Source organism: Ptychodera flava, chromosome 14, assembly GCF_041260155.1.
Source record: "Ptychodera flava strain L36383 chromosome 14, AS_Pfla_20210202, whole genome shotgun sequence".
Taxonomy (NCBI): domain Eukaryota; kingdom Metazoa; phylum Hemichordata; class Enteropneusta; family Ptychoderidae; genus Ptychodera; species Ptychodera flava.
In genome coordinates this window covers 28,130,300-28,147,530 of record NC_091941.1, presented here as the reverse complement: position 1 = coordinate 28,147,530, position 17,231 = coordinate 28,130,300, and the positions used below count along the sequence as shown (strand labels likewise).

At 41.0% G+C, this 17,231-nt stretch overlaps 1 protein-coding gene across 1 annotated transcript in view; it reads left to right on the top strand.

Annotated features, from left to right (window-relative positions):
• The first annotated feature begins 210 nt into the window (after positions 1-210).
• LOC139150020 (allatostatin-A receptor-like) overlaps positions 211-17,231 on the top strand; it is a 50,304-nt gene continuing 33,283 nt past the window's right edge. Inside the window, exon 1 of the mRNA XM_070722160.1 lies at positions 211-813. The gene's annotated coding sequence lies outside the window, so the exon portion shown is untranslated. The remainder of the gene's footprint in view (positions 814-17,231) is intronic.

The window sequence follows — 17,231 nt, the reverse complement described above, 5'->3', positions numbered from 1 at the left end:
CTCCACCAGCGACCGCGCTAATATCGCGAGGGAGGCTTTGCCGAGAGTGAGCACGGGTTTACTGCCCAGCCCTTCCTCTCCCGACGCCACATCATATGAGTTCGTTGCTAAGGCAACCAGGATCCCTTTAAACGATTGGCCAGAAAATATCCATACGTCACAGGATAGCCGAGAGAGTACAAAAACGACATGGTAATTGGAAACCAATTTACTTGTATTCGTGCTATTCATATGGACGCTCGTCAACTTTTAACATTCACTTCGAGGAACTTTTATCACTTGGATTTTTTCCCGTCTTGATATTGACGCCTTGTGGACAGATTGATGGATAGCGAGATCGCTGCAGAACAGATAGACGTGGTCGCTTTCCAAACATCGTTTATCTTGCCGGGCATAATAAAAGCCGCTCGGTTGTATTTATTGTGTACGAGGCGACAATTCCTGAATCTGTGAACCTCTTGTTGACGACATCCATCGAGTGCAACCACTTTCACATTTTGATATTTCTGACACTGTGAACGGATAACGAGGAGGGCGAGAGGAGGCGCTTTCCATTCACCCTCTGCGTCGCTGACAAGGTGTGTGTGCTTGTGTGTGTGTTACACTGAGAGAAGTCCTCAGCCAACTCCGACCGAGTACACCAGCTACGTGTCGACGCGCCTTCTGTGGCCAAAACAGTGAACAACGCCAACAAGTGGGGAACAGGACTTCATAGGAAACGGTGGCACACGCGAGACTGGGAGGAGCACGGAAAATCGATTTTGTTTTTTGAGATTTGTTTCTTTCTCAAAGGAATGTGTTAACGGCACGCAGGTAAGAGTTAAATCTGCATCTCATGAGCAGCAACGTTGTTTTATCAGCAGTAGTCGATCTTTACGATATCAAGTTGGCGCTATGCAGAGAATGCAACGCTCGTAATTGTTTTGCTGTCGCTTCTACGTGAGTTAGATCCTCCACACTCCCGATTGGCGTGCCGAAACCTCACATTACACCTTATGGTGGAGGCAACATTCCGTGCAACGCAAAATCTACAGCACAGAGGCATATATGTCTCACATCGCCTAGACAGGCACATTTAAGATCATGAAGACTATTGCAAAAATCCCTTTTTGAATAATAAGAGTATCGGCGATCGAGACCAAGACTAGAATGACCGTCATGTGTTTTTGCATTTCATTACGGCGGAGAGAAAACGAAATCGTTGCAGTATCGAGCGCGAGTCAATGCTGGTTTGCGGTTTTTTTTGAACCAGCTTCAGTGCAACGCACCACTCAGAGAAAGTCGAATTAGGCACTGACGTTAAGAGTTATCCAAATGAACCGTTGGTGAATGGATGGCTTACTAGATGTGCTACAGTAAGGCTAGCGATGAATAATAGGCTTTAGCATGTCATTTTTTGAAATTCCTAGATTTGTGCTAAGACTCTTAGCATCTTTGATAACGCGCATCTATGTCAAGTCAGTTTCAGCGGGATTAGCTCGTCTCTTCGTCAACGACGCATACTGTTGTACCCATTCGTCCCTTGGCAACTTTTGAGACACGAATGCGAGGCAAAGAACATCCGGTCTTGTCATCAAAAGTATTGATCTTTGTAAACAAGCAAACGCCTGCATAAATTTCCGTAATTTTCCTGATCTTGCCATGAAGGTCACGTCTTTTAATATCAATTTCATTTCGTGTGACACTTAAGTGACATCCAAGCTTTTCCACCCGCATTCTCAGTTGATTTATCCCGACCATGCTCGGATTCGCAGCTGGGGAACACGCCCTGATCTTGCCAGCACTGCCACAACATGGCAATGCGGGTGGTGTTGGTGGAGGTTGGGGGAGGTGGGGTGTATAACAGTATGAAGTAAAAGCGCCACCAAAGCGGTCATCAACCCCAGGGGAATTAAACATTATTAAAGCCGCGACAATATCCTAGTCACGTCGGAACATGAACAGGCTTACATGGAGCCGTGTTAATGAAACAATATTTACATATCGCATGGTGCTGTGAAAACAACAAAATATGAATTAATAACATCACAGACTGATAGCGTGTATGCACTCAGTTTAAAGGTACAAAACAGCTATTTGGTGTTTTATATCAACAGATGTAAAACGTCAACCATGACCTTAAATCATGTTGGTACATGATATGATGAAAGCGCACTATACTGCGCTCCGAAATTTGGGCTAATGTGCAGCATCTTGGAAGCTGTTATCCAATCGGTTGGCTGAATCTTACCATATCATTGAATTATACACAGTGGACTCCCTAAGTTGCTGCGAATAGTGACAATCGACCAATCAGATGTAACCTTCCTATCCAGCTGCACACCAGCATTTTGGAAATTTAGTTTGATGAGCACTCGTCAGCTCATTTGCATACACTTCCGTTAGTTGCCAGAAATATTTCTCATTTTGTACTGTACTCCAAAACTTCCAGTACGATAAAGCACTCGTCAGCTCATTTGCATACACTTCCAGTAGGTACAAGAAATTTCTGAAATAAGTCAAAAAACGATCCACTGACACTGAGAGCGCTCGACTTTGACATTGTAAGATGTGTTATTCCGGCGGATTTAGCCCTCCCTTACCTTCTTGGGCCCATTCCTACCGAACACCATCAACGCACACGGTTCCATGAATTTTGCAAATACTGGAAATTTACACCTGCAGTATGTCATCAGACGTGTCATCAGGCGTTTGGAAAGATTGATTGATTTTATCCGATTCAATTGTGCAAGCAAGTGTCGTGGGTTAATTTCCCCTGCCTTCCTGCCCAGAACAACGCATGCACAATAAAGAGACCACGCATCACGAAAAACATCCATTGTGGCCTTAAAGATAGCAGTATATGAGTCAGCAACGCATCGCATAACAGGCGACACTGAAAAAGGCTTTATTTGTACATGTTTTTTCTCCTTTATACTTCAAGCATTTACAGTTCATACGACCCGTTAAATCAAAACCGCATGTAAACTCCGTGCTCCCTTTTATTACATTGTGTTTTAAATTATCAATTTAGTTAATATTACACCGTATCGATTCATTAAGAGGGATGGTGTCCTATTTCTCCTTGTATCTATCATGCGCGATATCGTGAGCAAATTGAAAGGGCCGCTGGCAAACACGCACAGACTGGTCGTTTCTACGATCGAATAGTCAACGGGCATAGCCTAGCCCCGTTTCAGCAGCTTGCGAAGGAAATTCGTTCTGGATTCTAGTCTCAACGGCAATGGTCGGGATCTCGCGCCGAAGAAAAGAAACGCAGAGAAAAAAGCTGAAGATGCAAAAAGTTGCAAACCAGAGCGCCCTTTCTGCGTGTGACGGATGAATATTACTAAAGGCATTTTTGCGTAGCAGTAAATCATTGATTTAGATAGCGGAGTAAGTGCACGTACGCCGCAAAGAGGAGATGCGTGCATCATGCATCATCAGATGGATTAATCTTGAGTGGATTAATCTTGAGTGGATTAATCTTGAGTGGATTATTGTGTCTGCTTAAATCATTCACAATATGGACAGAATGAAGAATGTTATATCGTTTCTGTAGATTGTCCTCGTCAGTGTCATTTCCTAAACCATATGGAAAATAGTCGCTTCTTCATTAATTTATTTAATTTTTAGATTTATAGCATTTTAAATATATCTTGCAAACGACACCATTCTTTTATACATTACCATAATAATGACCCTACAGTCGGTCGCAGGGCTCAACACTCACGGTCACATTGTCACTAGGTCACATAAATCACGTGACCCTTTGGCTTAAATGCCTGCATGCGCAAGAGGGACACATGACGCCCAACCTCAATCGATTATTTGACATTTAGATGGTAATAAGTCGTGAAGGGTTCTGGTACAACTTAAGACACAGACATGAAAGCCGTGCGACTTTCGGCACCTTGACCGTGCAAGATGTTTGTGTCTCGCTTTGAGTGCTGGCAATATAACGTACCCATCAGCAGACTTGCGGGAGTCCGGATCTCTAAATACAGACACGTTCAAAGTAGCCAAGCTCTGACACCACCAGCCTTACAGCGTGTCTTGGTATCCGAGTTTCAGAGCGAGGTCATCGAAAAGGATACATCAGGCCTTCGGGAACATACACATTGCACGTATTCGATGATATGTAACACACTGCAATTACGTGGTCAACATTCTTGCTTCACTTCTTTCAACACGTTCTCTGCTCGAGTGTTCTCGCACATCATAAAACGCAAGACAAAAGACCCATTACTCCTCAAAGCTGATGAGGAAATTGAAAATTGTTCTCTGATTGCGGTTGAAATCGATATTTCAGCACGTCCGCCGGTTATCCGAGTCTCAAAACATGTTTCTTGTTAATGTCCCCTAGGCATTCATTACAGCCATCGCCTAAAGCTGAATCTAACCGTATTGTATGCCGGGAAGGACTGTGAGTCGAATAATTAATATCAACGTTTGACATCGTTCAAAAGAAAAGGCCCAGTAGTCTGTATACTCCCAGAGAAGTGGGGACGTTCCGCACGTCGATCATTTTAATCATTTACAATACATGGATTGAAGGAAAGGTTAGAATTCATTTAGCAAGGGCACATTTATTCCCTATTCCAATAGAGCCAATTCTAATACCCTCACAGTGCACAGCGAAAAAAAATAGGGAAATCGATTTTACTAAGCTTTCTATAGTAGGCGCCTTTTGAACACGAAGTCGCCTGAGTATATCACAAAGATTTACCAGATTCGGCCGAGAGGTAATTGGTCGCATTTTCAAAAAGCAATTAATGTACAGGATTGCTTTGAGAATTTAATGGGGATGTACTGCCTAATGTAAGATTTCCCAATGATTAACTGAAAGAGACCCTTGTTTGTTTACCAAAAGGATCACGACTCGTTTTTTACTGTTTGATTACATTGAAGGGAATTACATCTTTGGCTGAATGAGAAGAGATCGGTACAATCCTCTTCTTGAATTACATGAACAAATAAATTACTTATCTCAAACTGTAAACAATTTTGCTTTTGGTAGGTTGCGTGCTTTACGAATATCAACATCGACAGATATACAAATACATACATACATACATACATACATACATACATACATACATACATACATACATACATACATATTAAGTGTTTTATGTGTTTTTGAATGTATAAAAGCAGTCTTCGCGAGAGAGAGAGACAGACAGACAGACAGACAGACAGACAGATTGACAGACAGATTGACAGACAGGAAGGGACAGATTGACATTATTATCAAATCTTTATAATCATCTTTCGATCTCGTAACCTGTGTATCTTTTCTCGTGATGTGGTACTTAGCATTGACTACCAAGTTAAATCTCATTAAGCACGATTACATAGAATTACACGTAGAAGGAATTTGGATGACCAGGTAGGCAGGAAGTAGCAATCTCTATGTGTATGTGCCGATATAGGTAGTCATTATATTGCCCGAAATATTCACGAGTATGTGTCAGAATGATATCGTATTACAGTATCTATTTTGAGGTTTGTGAAGTAGAGGCGATTATTTAGAGTCGCCTTGCTCGGTCGCGATAACATTAAAATCATTACATTAATTGTCTCGTTCTTAAATAAAGACTTGACCCGCGATAACATATACACTCCAGCATGACATAAAATAAAAAGCATTGATGCAAATGGTGACACAAAGACGCCAATTCCACTTCAAATTATTAAGATGGCCGTGCACAATGTATTTATTTGTATCGAAATCAAACCATTTGTAAGATTAATTTTAGTGTCATGCTTTGGTAAATTAGTCTGTCAATGTTTGAAGCATAATTGACAATACTTCGAAAGAACTACGCCTATCATGGCGCATCCACTCGCACTTGCTATATGTACATCCGATTCGAAACGTTCCTCAAATGCATATACACATACATGCATGCATGTAAGTTCTCATTGTGTTATGATAGGCTCCCACGGGGATAACAAATCACTTAATGTACAGCGAGACAATATTTTATGTATGTACGCAAGATTATTTCTGACATCTGAATATTTAATAAAGAATAAACGTATTAATCAAAACTGTGTGCGTCTGAATAAAAAGATAATATACAACGCCGTGTGCATTGCAATAGATAGACTCGCTGTCTTTTGACGGTATTAAAAAAAGTGGCTTTAGGCCTATATATAACTGCGATTTGTTTTTCCCCTTCGACACCAGCCGCGTTCGCACATTGCTGGACCAAACGTGTCTCTATAAGGCAAAATATAACTTTGACTTTATCATTGAATGTGTCTTTTAAATTGTATTACTTCAGAAGTCAGATTTACTTGTCACAGTCTTGAACGTCACGTAGGAGTGTTTTAAATGTGTCCTCGACCCAGAACACTAACAGAAGGGATAAAGGAAATGGTGACATTATCGGGCATCTGCAAGAAATGTATGCTAATATATGCTTATGGACACACTGACAGCTGTATCACAAACGTCGAGCCTTGGTAGAGCTGCTATAGTGTGCATCGTCTCGGAAGCTTTTGGCCCATTGGTTGCTGAAACTCATACTTTCTTGTTGAATTATTCCCAAATAGACAATCAGGTAAAGGATAGCCCTAGTTTCAGATTCCTCAAGTTTTTGCATGTAATGACAATCCACCGCCATTGGCACAGAGAGACTTTATTTGACTATTTAAACGTCGTCGACATTCTTTGGATGGAACTTCATTGGTTATATTTCTTGCAGATGCCAGATAATGTCACCATTGCAGGAGGGTTATTCTGATTGGTAGATTTTCAATATTTATAATAACCTAAATGAGTCTGAAACCAGGTCTATTCTATACCTGATTGGCTGTTTGGAAATATTTCAATATGAATAATTCAATCAAGCATTTGGCTTAGAGGATTCCGAGAAGCCGCTCATTAGCACCGAAAAAAATCCGCGAAGCCTGACAGGTGAACTGGTAGAAGATACGCTTATTCACAGAATGAAAAACCGCGAAAGCGGCTGAAAGGTAATGCATAATTTGTAGAAGACATTCATATATTAGGAAAAACGGGGCATAACCGCAACTTCATCACTGTAATGCAACGGGAAGTTTCGTGGGCTTGTAATAGAGCTAGTCCTCTTGTGTCGAACACCTTCCTACATTGGGTACATCTGTTCATTAGAACGGATTTCTTACCGCTAATACAAACTGTCTATTGGAACTGGATCACGCAAATGTCAAAGCAGATCTCAAGCTCTTGACGTACTTACTTTGACAAAGGAAAGTTCAGGGGTTCAGCTCAGACACGATCCTCATAAATTCTATGCAAACTAGAATAACAGAGCAGCCCACAACGGCACCATCTGTTTCGCATTTTTTTGACGACATAAGTGGCATCGTTTCACGAAAGGGGCAACCCTCGTGTGGAAGTGGCGATGGCACGCAATCAATGGATATGCCTCATAAGGTTAAGTGATTGAATAACGTAGTCAAGATAACATATATGGTCCACGCGGACACTGCCATAAAAATGGAAAGTCGTAACCTGAAATATTATGACAGTCATGTCTCAATTAAAATAAATTCCAACAGACTGTATGGAAGTAGCTCAAGTAACTCGTCGCCAAAGTTAAGTACTATCAGATGGCGAAGGCGCTTCAATAGAAGATGATTGAATCATGCAATCAGGGGAGGAGGTAGGAAAAGACACAGGCGGTTAGACATACAGACAAACAACGGCAGAGAAGTTGATACAGAAGCTAGAAACAGACAGACACAGACTGATATAAACAGGCAGAGACAGTGATAAGGGGACAGAGAAAGAATTATTAAAAGAGAAACGTAAAGCGGAAAATAAAAACACACACTGAGAGAGAAGTGAGATTGGACAGATAGTAAAAAAGAAGAGACGGATAGGACGGGGACAGATAAAGAGAGCCTGATATTTGTAAGGTGCTCATCGCTGTATTATAACACCACATCCTCTTGTAAGATGTTCATCGATCACAGTTTTCAGTCACTTTTCCATTCCTCTGGTGGTCAACATACTTTTAAGCCATCATGCTGCACGTTTAAAAACACGCCCTGTGTAGGGAATAGGACACCATCACAAACAGGAAGGCTTTAAAAAAATAGATTGCATAAAATCAATTGGAATTCTCTTCTATACTTGATATCTAATCGACCGGAAAGTTAAAAGCAGGATTCTTACAATCGCTGGCTTCATTAAATAAAGTTCAAAAATGGAACAAGGGGTACAGACGCGACGACATCACATTAGTCAGCTTCGACCTTGGAATTTGGTTCGCTCACGCAATACTTTGTGGAAAGAGTGACTGACAAGTGTGACGTACAAACAGGTATTAACTGAACAGTGTAAGGCAGCTGATAGAAATCAAGGGCTTCATGCATTGAAAGATACGAGTCTTCAAGACAGCCACTGAGAGAGAAAATGCACTGTATGTACGCTAGCAACGAAAACATTATCAACAACTCAGATATGTGGAAACACTAAACATCATCATATCGTTGTGATAAGCTAATGCCCTGAAGTACGTATTTTGAAGCCAGCATGTCTGTTTGTCGTGTTAAAAAAGGAGTCAAAACTATCAAACTTGAAGTCCAACGCAATCCCGCGCACGAAAGGATTCCTCATGTCAAATCTATAAAAAAATTAATGAATTTTGGACTTACGGTATAAAATAAAAACAGTGTTTTCATGTCTTTTACTCTCAAAGGAGAGAACCGTCTTCGATAAGAATCTGAAAAGGTCAAACATTTTTTTGTGAATATCTTACGTTCCAATAATTGGCGGTGGAAAATCCCCCTCTACGTATCGGATAGATCAAAGAGGGAACCAGGGGGCTTCATTCATGTACAGCTTTGAATTCGTGTTTTGAGCAGACTTACATCTCGTACCCCGGTGTTCCGAAATAAAGACAGCATTATTCTCTGAGAAGAGTCTAAATTTTTTTCTTAAATACCCAATAACGGCAAGCGTGCGTAACGAAGGAATGTAGTGGATGGTTATAACAGCGACGGTTCATCAGAGTTGACCAGGGTATCGTCGTTCTTTCTGCAGAAGGTTTGAAGAGAAACAAGTGGTTTCAAAACCCGCCTTTACTCCTCGGGAGCAACAAACCTGCGTGATTATAACGCCGATACCATCTGATCTTGAATTTTTACAAGAGGAGAACATAAACGATGACTTCTTTAGAATAAAGTCTTGAGAATTAGTTTGCACGTGAAGTTGCAGCAAGAAGACTTGGAATCTGTCAAGCTTTTCGTGTATAAACCCATCTTCCTTTCCACTCACTGTTGCTCAGCGACGGGCCTTTTAGATTGGAACGTATGGACGGGCGATTGACGTTTTTTTAATGGGTACAAGTTTTGATTGCAGTTTTGTTTGTGCATACGGGCCGGACGACGTCGTGGTCATATCTCGCTCCATGGGTGGAGGAATGACTGCAGGCAGACTTGCAGTCTGTTGGCTGCAAACTTTAGGGAATATTCAGTAATTACAGGGGGTGGGCCGAGGAAATTCGGTGCACACCTGTACTGTAAAATGTGACCCTCCCCTATTCTCGTGTCTATAGAGTGTGACCCCCCGTCCGACATTCTAAAACTTTACCCTCCCGGCTCCCAAAACCACTGCAGTATTCTCCCCAGGAATTTCTGAAACAGTATCAGCTACCTTACATAACAATTAGTTTAATTGTTACGTAAGTTAGGGACAAAAATTACTGAGTGGGCGGGAGGTTCGCAATTTATCACGCTAGCATTTTTGAAGGGACATGACTTTTCATACAGTTGAAGAAGGGTCACCATATTTTGCGCAACTACAGGTATAAGAAGTCAAGATGTGGCTGATATAGTGCTTCACCCAAAAATATCAAATCATCATACATGGGAGTCTATCAGGCAAACTATTCACAATCCCCCAAAAAACAACTCATATCTGTACATATGTTTGATAATATATGCAAATGTACTTTGCTTGAAGTGGGAAGTAAAATGTGCATGTGTGTACAAGACATTTGCTTTTTGGATTTCATCGAAAATGTTGATTCACTTTACATGGTAGTCTAAGAGAGAACTGTGAACATTTTTTCCCAATTTAAAACTAACAATATCTGTGCATTTGTAGACTTTTGATAATTCATATAAGAGTACTTAATTAGACTAGGGTGGTTACAAGTCCATGTGTGTGCAAGAAATTTGATTTTGGAATGTCACCATGAGTCATTATACATGGAATCTATGGGGAAACTATGTATATTTTTCTCCATTACAAAACTAGCTTAATCTGTGTATATTAGACGTTTGATAATTCATGTTAATCCTTGATTAGAATAGGGTGGTTGCAAGTCCATGTGTGTGCAAGAAATTTGATTTTGGAATTTCATTGAAATGTTAATTCACTATACATGGTAGTCTCCAAAAACTGTGAATAATTGTTTTCCAATACAAAACTAGCTAAATCTGTGTATTTTCAGACGTTTGGTAATTCATTGTAATGTAATTGATTAGACCACAGTCCCTCTATGCGGATAGAGGGACTGTGATTAGACTAGGGTGGTTACAAGTTCAGGTGTGGGCAAGAAATTTGATTTTGGAATTTCACTGAAATGTTGATTCACTATACATGGTGATCTATGAGAGAACTATGAACAATTCTTTTCCAATAAGAAACTAACAATATATGTGCATATATAGACGTTTGATAATTGAATTACACTTTGCCACCTGTCCCATATGTGTTTTTCTCTCGCCTGTCATCAGTTTTAACTGTTCAAGGTGTTTAATGTAGGATATCACTGCATCTTCTTTGCTTGTGAAGCTTGTGGATAACATGTATGTATTTAAAAGAATCCGTGTGTTTCGTGGGTGATTTCCTATTCAGGAAATATTATATGGACAATCGAAGCTTAGGCTGTAAAATCAGCCACTGTTAAAGGTGACCCTCCCCAAGATAGGTTAAGTTTATAAAAAAGTGACCCCCGGACAGTTTTCTAAAAAGTGACCCTCCATTCCCCGGCCCACCCCCTGTAATTACTGAAGGCTCCCTGATATTCAGCATGAGCTCTGCAACCTCAGATAAGCTCCAAGAATGAGACAGAAGTACGCCCCGTGCATCACTTGAGCATTAATTGTGTCACAAACATTCCGAATTTTTTACTATGATATAGGCCTAATCGTTGTTGAGAAAGAAAGAAAGAGGGCGAGCGAGGCGTTCAGTGATGGCTTTCTTCTAGCATCGTTTTGAACTCAACAAAGTCTGTACTATTTGGCATAATTCGATCATATGCACTCACAGTCTATGGTCCGAGGTATCGCAGCAAATTAGAGCGAGCTTTCAGTCCCTTTCTTTGTGAGAGTAAGAATGAAGTCCGGTAATATGAGGCAATGCAGATAATGTTGAAAATATACTGGCTGAAGAGAAATAAGGCTTTGAGTATAAGTATGTGATTCCTTGACTGTTTACAAGAAACTTTTCAAGGAGTTTTGAATGGCTCATAAATAATGTTAACAGAGCGTGCGATTGAATGACAGATTGGATGAATTGGTACATGTTATATTCCCCTGAAAAGGGTAACTGTTCTCAGATGTCTCTGTCAGTCAAACGACTGCACTTGGCCAATGTAGAATGGAGCTGTGCCAAGTTTCCCCGGATGAATGGAGCAGGACTGATATCAGCTGAGAAGGGAAAAGAAAAACTGGGAACTCAAAGAAACTAGCCCAACAAGCACTGATAACGACGAGTCGCTGATAGTTCACACAGTCGTCATGGTCGGTCCATATGACGTGTCAGTCACTTCCGCCTCGTAGAGCCTTTTCATTATCGCCACCTAAACCGCGCGACATGGGACGATTATAGTGCCTTCTTTGCAATTACTGCTTGTCAAGCATTTGTACTCCTGTGGGTCGTTAAAATCTTTACGTCAGAAGTTGCGTTTGGAAACGACACAATGTTTTTTTAACTGAACGGTTATAGCTGACAGAAATTATTTTTCTCTGCGAACAGGCGAAAGAAATGATTTTAGACTGATGTTGTACTGGACGTCAACTGTATTCTATATACAGTTAGCGTTTATGTTTTCAAGACTCAACTGCTGTCGTTGACCATCGTCGATGCTGTCGCTTTGGTTATTTTAACAGAAGAAGTACATTCTCGGTGTACCTTTTAGTTGCCTCCCGCCAACCTGACGTGACTGGCTTCTCTTGTAGCCCATAACTTTCCGTCGTGTAATTGGCGAAATCTACGTTATTGGAGTACAGACTACGTACTATCGTGCATGAACTGTCCATTCATTTAGTGAATTCATGGAGGCTTTCTTTGGAAACCCACGTTTCCAAAGAATTCCCCCTTTTCGCGCTCAAACTCCTGTAGACTGTTCGACAGCAGCGAAATTTGTTAACGAGTTCTGACCTGTCGGTCCGCTATTTGAAGCTGCCTTCTCTTCGAAATGTCAACCGTTCTTCTCCAGCAATTTTTACGCTCATTAAATTTTCAGCATGGTCGGGAATAATGACCGATCACGTGAAATGCATGTTGCAAAACAATGCCGGGTGCACACGGATCAGATCCTGCCACAGCCGGACTTGTGACTGTGAATGATTTGCGCCAAGAGAACACTTCAATGCGCCTCGTTATTCGACGTGTCTTCCTTTTCAAGGAAAAATACAAGATGTTTATGCAAGCAGGCAGTCTTGCGCGGGTGACTCAGTCCACCCTTCTGTTATTAGTATGCACAACTAGAAGCACTCGTTTATTTATAAGACTCCATGTATTAATTAATTGTCTGCTTTCCTGTGAACTACTTGTGCACGTTTGCTCGGTCGCTCGTGACTTGGAGAAGGGAGAGAGGTTTCAACTTGCCGTTGGCAATTTCAACTTGCGTTAAATGGGCTTCTTATCGATGGGGTGCCAAGGTAATTACAGATGACGTATGAATGTAATCGCGCGAGATTTTGGAGATTAATGCTGTTACATGACGACGAAAATCGCTAAATCACGGGGAATAGTCGCCAATAACGAAGGATATATTGGATTTGATATCTCGCTTTGCACATGATAAAATGCGTGATTTCGTTTAGTATTTTGTACCTGCATCGGGCCGCACTATTAGTTTCACATGAATGTTTTCCTAAAGACCATTAAAGTGGATAAACTCCTTAAATGATTTGGTGTATTCCTCGGAGACGCTACTAAACAAATACCCATTCTCTACGACGCTGAGGTGAAGGTGGACATAGGCAGTTAAATGAGGCTAATTTTGGTGTAGGTTATATTTCATGTAAAACGATAAAAAAATGATATGTGTTTTTTAAGGGAATGTTATAAATAGAAAATGTGCGCACGCGCAGTCGTATCCCCATTCGATTCTCTTTTTGCTTTCACATAATATCATCATCAGTAGTAGAATGGTTATTTCATCGGTGTAGCGACAGCGACGGTAAGTCTATTCCACGATTGTTCTGAATTTTTTTCAGCTATATCATGGCAACAAAATTGCCAAAGGATAGCTCCACGTCCCCTAGAAAACGTTTCGGTTGAGAGTAATGCCGTTTTCGTGTCGTCAAACTGACCCTGTAAAGATTTCAGACTTTTAAGTCCTCGGCGATTGCAATGCCGTGACGAAAAGCGCCGTTGCGAGATTGAACCCCAAATACAATGTATCCAACGAGATACCCTTGAGGCTTTCCAGCAGAATATAGCGACTTAAAAGGAACGTGTTGGCACAGATTTTGATTAGCAAATGTTTCCATTTTATTACGTTCTACCAGCCTAGACATTGTAAAGCTGCCGCCAGCCTGACACGCTAGCCCTGGTTGTCACAAAGGGAAAAACTTATTAACTCCGAAGTATTAGTTTTTGTGAACATGTTTTATATCCCGTCATCCTTTTGACTCGGCCAAAATAACCAAAAAAAAGAGGATGCACGCAACATTAACTCGCCGCGGGAACGCGAATCAAAATTCATTTGGGGTGGACATAAAAAATAATAGGATTTCAATTACTTTTAGTCAGTGATATTATCTTTAACATCATTTTATCGTCTATAATATAATGTTACATAATCATTTGCGGGGGAAAACCTCAGCATTCTCGAAAAAATGTCAAATGTGATACCGGTGGTAAAATGTAATGCGATACTAGGTGATAAAAATTCATTTATGTAATAAAAGCTTTTTACATGAAACGTGATATCAGAAAAACTAATGTGAAGAACTAATGCGAGAAAAATTAAAAGTCGGTTTTATCCAAAGACATAGGAAGACTTTTTAAGACTCGTGGAATTTCTTGACGTTTATTGTGTCAGTGTCTAAGGGAAGTCTATCGCTGTGGGCGATCGTAAACGTGGGATGATGAAACTTCTTGCCGAAAATGGTGATAGCACGAAATGGGCGTGCTCACCATCATAGCATGTCTGTGCGTGCCGTTTCTTTATATTATTTCTGTTCATGCGGCTGAATAATGTTAGATGATAATATTGTGTGATTTATTCCAAGCCTCACATCGTATATGAATTCGTCCTCATGGTAACTAAAGAGACCTCTTGGGCAACAAAGGGAAGACGGTTCGGGGCTGTCGTTATCATTCTATGCTGCATATGAACATTTAAGAAATGTTTACGGAGAGCCGGAAATGAAGTTGGCGTTTCAAACATTCGGCTGTTCCATTCATATATTCCGTCAAGCGCTGTGACTAGTTTGCCACCATGCTCTGGCGGCGAAGGGTCAAAGTTCGCGGAAACGAACAGCTATACCGGAACTAGCGACAGCAGCAATACGTTTGCGACATAGGGTACCTGCAATTTAAACCCTGCAGATATATGAGTTCGTGCGGTTCCCCGGAAAGCTGACAAATTGAGGCCCTCGAAAGAGAAATGAAAATTTCTAGCCTGGCACTGAAAAACCTATCATGGCCGATCTTTCAATAAATCTTGGATGTAAAGCCTTGTAAACGATTTCGAGGAAAGGGTACGTATATAAAATAAACCCAAGAGAGATAGCGCTGCTCTTATCTGTGCCTTCACTACAGAGACGTTGATGATGAAAATCTACGCATACTCCGTTGAGAATGACAAGTCGCACATCTGAACATAATCTTCAAGTTGAACCCACCGTGTGCTTGCCCTTTTCATCAATTGTCAAGTGATGCGCGAAAGAAAAGTTATTTTATGGAGTGAATACTAACTAAAGCATGAGCTCACAAAGGCCACTTCAGAATCTCTGTCTTTAAGCTTTGTCAGCAAGAGCATTAGAGATGACATGGGTAAACATCGGACGCACTCAGAGAGCAAAATAATTTGATTTCCGTCTCTTAAGAGAGAGAGAGGGGCCGAGAAAAAGACGGCAGATAATTCAAAGTCTCCTTTGAGGCTTCGCTCTTTTGCGTCTGCTCATATTACTCACAGGTAACAAACAGTCTTGCAGTTCGCTCAAAGCCTGGACACGTATCGACAAATTGAAAGGTAGGGCTTTACACCAATGGCGAATGTTAGAATTTAGTACATGCCGGCTGCCGTCCATGAACAAGCACTTTCACACGATCATACGGAGCAATTTTTCATTCATGTTGGTACGACTCAATTTGCCGAAGACACTTGTACTGAATATGTTACTGTGGAAATTAATCACATTCAATGCTCTGTGAACGATTGCAGTGAAAGCAAAGAAAAAACCTTACGCACAAAACGCGAACAAGTCCCTTTCCATAACAAGCATTCCTGAAAGTGGACACATTTGAGTTTGTTTCTTGCCAATCAGGAACGTCGTTACTGACTAGGGAAAAAACCACATATAAGCACAAACAAGAAAGACGGGTGACTGCGAAACGACCTTTCAAATCATATGAACCGCAAAGCATTTGAATATTGCGTTCGTGTTAGAAATAGGCTTTTCTGGAAAAAAAATTGGTCGCGGTTCGTCAGCTGACGTGAAGATGTTTGTGCAGCCGAGATTAGTCGAGTTATAACGAATGTTTAATCTCGAAAACGTAATACCAATAACTTTCCTTTATGACAAGCATTATATTTCGTATACGCAAATTTCTTTATCGTAGCTGTCGTATATTACGCACTACCGTCTAGGCATCAAGGCGTGTATTTCTCTTCTACCGGTAGGCAAACTGATTTCTCGCAAAATGCATGAAAACGAAGGTTTGATGCACAATATGGATTAGTGTCGAAAACACGTAAGGGTGGGCATTTCATCCGTTGAAACGGGTTTAGTTATCGAAGGACACCTTCGTCATCCGTGAAGTCAGCAGATTGTGATCGGCTTGATAGTAGTCACGTGGTCCTAGTCTGGTTTCATGTTTGAGAAATACGACCGATAGGAGACACAATACTAAGCCTTCCCGCAGACAGGACAAATTTACATACAAATTGATCGAGTTTAGGGAAACACGGACCCGGGTATTTGTAGACGTCTTGGCATGATGAGTTGCAACTTTTGATTGTACGTCATGTTCCATAATCTATACCGATATCTACCAATAAAATAAAATTCGTTTTAAGTTTACAGGTTATAATGGCAGGAATATAGCAACACGTCGGCATTCAAAAAGTCCCTACCTCTTCTTCCGAATGACTAAAGGATGAACCATTATACCATTGGCAGGGTGGGTCAGAACGAGAGCATGTATTTTTCACGTTCTGAAGTAGACATGGCATGAATAGCTTCCCCGACAACTCCAGATTTTGAAACTTTCATATGATTTGAATTTTTAGGATGGCGCAAGGCCGAGAAACGTAAAAGTTTCACTCCGTAGATTTTCATATTTTGCCCCCCCCCCAAAGATCTCATGGCGCTTCCCTAAACCCTGCACAGAGCAAGCATATTGCAGGCAAGGTGCTCACAAACGTAACGGGTGTTCTATTCCGGAATCGACGTGTTTCGTTATTGCGTTGTCATACACACGTATGAATTATTCAAGGCGGTTTACAAACTGCCTTTTCAAAACGAACCACGATTTTTTTACATGGCAATAACAAAGTTTACGAGATCATACAAGCTGTAAAGGGAAAAAGAACTCGAGGGGAAGCCCTGTACACCGCCCTTTTCCGCACCGTCCAGTGTACACAACTCAGGAACGTTATCTATTATCGTATTAAGCACGTTTTATTACTTCTTAAGTAACAGTGTGGATAGAGTAGACTTTCTGGCGTGAGCAGGATCGGGCTTATGGAGTAAAAATGCCGAAAGAAAAATTGACGAATCGATTTTTGGGGAGTTTTATTTTCCGCTGCATTGAAATGTTTCGATTTTAATTTACCTCGACA